We start from the raw sequence: 4,579 nt of genomic DNA, 5'->3' as shown, positions 1-4,579 counted from the left end.
GTTCTGAAGTCCTTCCACTAAGACTAAGAACGTAGAGAACATGGACCCAGTTCTGAAGTCCTCACTAAGACTAAGAACGTAGAGATCATGGACCCGGTTCTGAAGTCCTCACTAAGACTAAGAACGTAGAGAACATGGACCCGGTTCTAAAGTCCTTCCATGGCTCCCTGGATCTCAGAGAATAGACTTTAAAATCCTTCTGTTAGTCTATAAATCCCTAAATGGCTTAGCACCTAAATACATCACAGACTTGTTATCAGGGCATCAACCCTCCAGACCACTCAGGTCTTCTGGCTCCAGCCCGCTCTGCAGAACCAGAACCAGATCCAGACATAGAGAAGCAGCATTTAGTTCCTACGCTCTACTGATCTGGAACAAACTCCCAGAGTACTGTAAAGTTGCTGAAAGCCTGAGTTCCTTTGCTCCACGTTCTAAACTTACCCTCTTGTTCTCCTCCCCACAGGAAAACCTTTTTCCAGTCCGCAGTCCGTTCCTGCGTTCCGGTCCTCTGCCTCCTCATTGCTGAAATAATCCTTTTCTATAAATAGGACAATAGTTTTATTAGTTTACCTGCTTAAGAAACAGTATGCTGCTGGTGCAAAGTGGAGCATCGAGTCATGTAATAACTGGAGTGCTGCTAACTTCCTGTATCAGTGGGCTCTGCGGTATTCTAGTCTGTGAATACTTTACTGAAGTTATTTCTGTCTCCATATTAGCTTATAAAAATGCTGTTTTGTCATTAAACGTTTTATAACATTTAGTAGCAGCTAGCTGAGCTGCCATGCTAATGCTAATTGTTCAGGCTTTCTTTTATTACAACACTGCCCAATACATGGCTAACAGTATTTTCTTTAACTTACTTGTTAGTGATTTTGATTCTGTCTGATGTAACATTTTACAGTTTTCTTTTTTCTAAATTGTTTTTGTGGATGCTATTTATATAAGATGTTTTACATGTAATATTTTGCAACTGTTTTTTATTTGTCTTTCTTTTTTTAGTTTTTTTTTAGTTTTTGTTTATTTTTTGCCAGGTCTGCCTTTGAAAAAGAGATCATTGATCTCAGTGTTGACTTTCCTGGTTAAATAAAGGTTTAATGAAAATAACAATAAAACTATGTTCAATGTTTCAGTTAACATTGACTTCCGGGGACAGACCTGCTGTTAGCGTTACACACATTAGAAGAGGCGGGAATGCCATCCCAGTTAGCCTTGGGCACCTTCATCCCACCCAACCCCCTGAACAGCTCCAGTTCCTTCTTAGCATTCCTCTAACCACAAATATCTTATTTTTCATGTACAAGTTGAAAATATCCCTGGATTTAATTTGATAAACCTTACTGTAGTAGCTAGCTTGTTGCTGCGCTAACAGTTGGCTAGTTAGCTTGGTCAGAAAAAGCCCTGAAAACCTTAAATAAAATAGGCAGAAATCTTAGACGTGTGAACAACAGTTGGCAGCGATATTACAGAATCAGATACGACACCATTTAATCATCCGTGGACAGAGCGGTACTCCTTGTAGGCAAAGCTTGTTCACCATCTCATGCAGCTAAATATGTCGTCCACACAGAAAGTGCCCAGCTCACATCCACCTGTGTGAAGCAGCGCCAGTTGTGACCACATGGTTTATGTTTCAATTAAAACTGGAAAAGTTATTGAATTTGTTGTATTTGTGATTCCATTGAATTTTGAAGTAAAACCCTAACACGTCTCTGATTTCAGGCAACATTTCTCCCTGACACCAAAAACGTCCTGAACTGGAGAGAGAAAAGGCCGCTTTGCCGCTGACTCAAGAAATAAACATATGATTAACATGCACTAAAATAGCTACCTGGTTTCAAATAATCTGTATGTAATATACCAAGGAGAAACGTTGGGTTTCATGGTCTGCGTAGGACACCATGGTGTCTGGGAACGGACCAATCACTGAGGAGGATGAAAGGAAGAAATGATAATCAGGCATCTGGAAGCCATGATAATCAGTGAGGAGGAAGAGCTCAATCAATGGGTTGGGACGACCTAAATGCTGAATCACAACACCAACAATAAGAGAATCCCCGTTGTCTGAGAAAAGCCATTAGTTCCTGTTCAGTAAACCTGCACAAACATCATGGAAACAGTGGAGCCGTTTCCTGCTCTTCAATCAGAGCTCATCGTTCCTCAATCTATAGATAATAAAAATAACAATGAGGAGAAGTAAAGCAGTTTTATGGACCACATCACATAATCACAGGCTGAGTGAAAAACCACATCAATGGGCTGAAAATACAGCAAGATAAATAAGAACCAGACAGAGCTGCCTGAGCTCCTTCGTCATCATAGACTGATAAATTTAACTAAACCGGTTTTCTGCATTTATCTGATTCCATGACATTTATCTCTACAGAAAATCTGCTTTCTAATCAACTGACTTTCAACTGTGGGAAAGAAATGAAAGCGCTTGTTATTGGGCACATTTCTTCTTTGTATTCTTCCCCTTTTGTTATGATTTCTGGTGAAGATTAGCCGACAATAAAACAAAGATAAAACAATTAACAAACAGTTATGTTATTTTGGGGAAAGAAGTGATAAAAGCAGTCCTAGATTGGTGTTTGGTGCCTTTTTATTTGTTCTTACACAATCCCAGTTTAACTTTAATTCATTTATTTTCCATGCTTTAGATTAAAACTCCTCAGTATTTAATGCCAGCCGTTTCATCTCCCACTGGTTGATGAGCCCAGAGTGCAGCGAGGCACGCCCAGACTAACCGCTGCAGTTTCTACGTCCAAACACAACTTCCTAGAAGATGTTCCGACGTTCCTCCCCCACCCTCAGAGGATGACACAGGCAGTTGCTCGTTAGCGAGCACGTTTCACACAAACAGACTTTTATTTAGTCGCAGTCAGGCAGGGATGAGATGCAGTGAAGCAGACAAGCTGAAAGTCCCAGATTCAACACACACTCGGAGATATGACATAACAGAGGCAAACAGAAGGGCGGTCATGATGACACACAGCAAGTCTTATCCAAACAAAAGGAATACAAGCTGAGAAATGACTGACGCGTCCTGAGGGGGTGAAGGAGGGAAAACATGGGAGGAAGGACACTGGATAGAAGAGCTAAGAATAACCAACCATACAGAAAATATGGCTGCAGTCCCTACATGATGAAACGGCTTCATTAAAGGACTAATTATCACACCTGGGTTAATCCTGCTAATTGGATAATCATTGAAACAAATATCTGAAATAATTATCAGATGCATCTAGAAACGCACCACTGAGCTGCTTTATGAACTAATGTGTTTAATCGTTGATCATTTTGTTTCTCCTGTTCACTAAACGCTTCAGGGCCGGAGCCATGGGGGGACCAGGGGGGCCCAGCTAAACGTGTCCAACCCACCGATGCTTTTAGATCCTTCAAGGGGCGGCCATTTTGTCTACATGTTAAATCAGCTTCATTTGTGAAGCCCTGACCTGCTGTTCCTCCGGTACACTGCATCACTGCAGCATCATTGTTCTCCATACAGGAACCTCTGCCTCGCCTTATATTTACCATCTTCTGACACATGCACACAAAACCATAAAGTCCAAGTTGCATGCTGGTGTCCATGGACACTGGAGCACCTAGTCCAGCTGGTGGAGTTCTGGGGTTTAAAAGTTTTTCTCCTGGGTCAGAACCAGCTGCACACAACCAGAATCACCAGTGAGACGTTACCGGGCCTGGTTCTGGTCTGGTTAAAAGAAGTTCTAGAAACTTAACAGATCCACGTAAACGTACGTTGAATCCTGTAGGTATAAGTTCGACCCGGTGTGTATTAAGCTGCAATAAACACAGAAGTCTTATTTTTAAGTTGTAATTGTTCCACCTGGAGAAAGACTTGTTCTAACAGATCAGGGATGAGTGAAATTACCACGAGGTTCATGTCTCTAATGAGTGGATGGAAGCTTCTGGTCACATGGTTCTACACATGCATGTCCTTTATTTAAGTAGGTTTAAGTAGAGGTTTAGGTATAAAACCTCTGTCAGGTCAGTAGAGCGCGTAGTGGGAACCAAACCCGTGTCTTTATATGAGACTTAGAATCAGCTTTTCAGAAAAACCTTCCAAATCCTCCACCGTGTGAACCTGCTAGTTGCAGGCTGGGGTTCTGGTTCCGTCTCCAGGAGTCATGGCCGACAGGCGAGGTCCAGCCTGGACGGGTCAGCAGTCTGCCACAGAACAACGCCACACGGGCAGAACCAGCCGCTGAGACCAGGATTCCAACCCAGGATGCTTCCAGAACGTTGATTTATTTTAGTAAAATATAAAGTCCTGCAAGTGTCACCGTCAGGCGCATAAAAGAACGCTTGATAAATAACGTTGTTTACGAGTTAAAACACTCCCAGTTCTTCATGACAAGATTTAGTTAAAGTGCCGGATTAAATAATGTTTCTCGCTGCAAGTGCGCCCCCTGTTGACCGGTGGCTTCCTGAGGCAACAGCACGCTTTTAAAGATCCTTCCATCCTCCTGAAAGGTATAATCATGTAATTTAATTTACCCAGAACAAACATTGATCAGTAAAGGTTGGAGATTTTAGAGCGTATCAGTCAGAATTCAGACTT

The sequence above is a fragment of the Fundulus heteroclitus genome, chromosome 22 (genome assembly GCF_011125445.2).
Source record: "Fundulus heteroclitus isolate FHET01 chromosome 22, MU-UCD_Fhet_4.1, whole genome shotgun sequence".
Lineage (NCBI taxonomy): Eukaryota > Metazoa > Chordata > Actinopteri > Cyprinodontiformes > Fundulidae > Fundulus > Fundulus heteroclitus.
The sequence above is the reverse complement of the archived record's forward strand: the minus strand, read 5'-3'. Positions refer to the sequence as shown.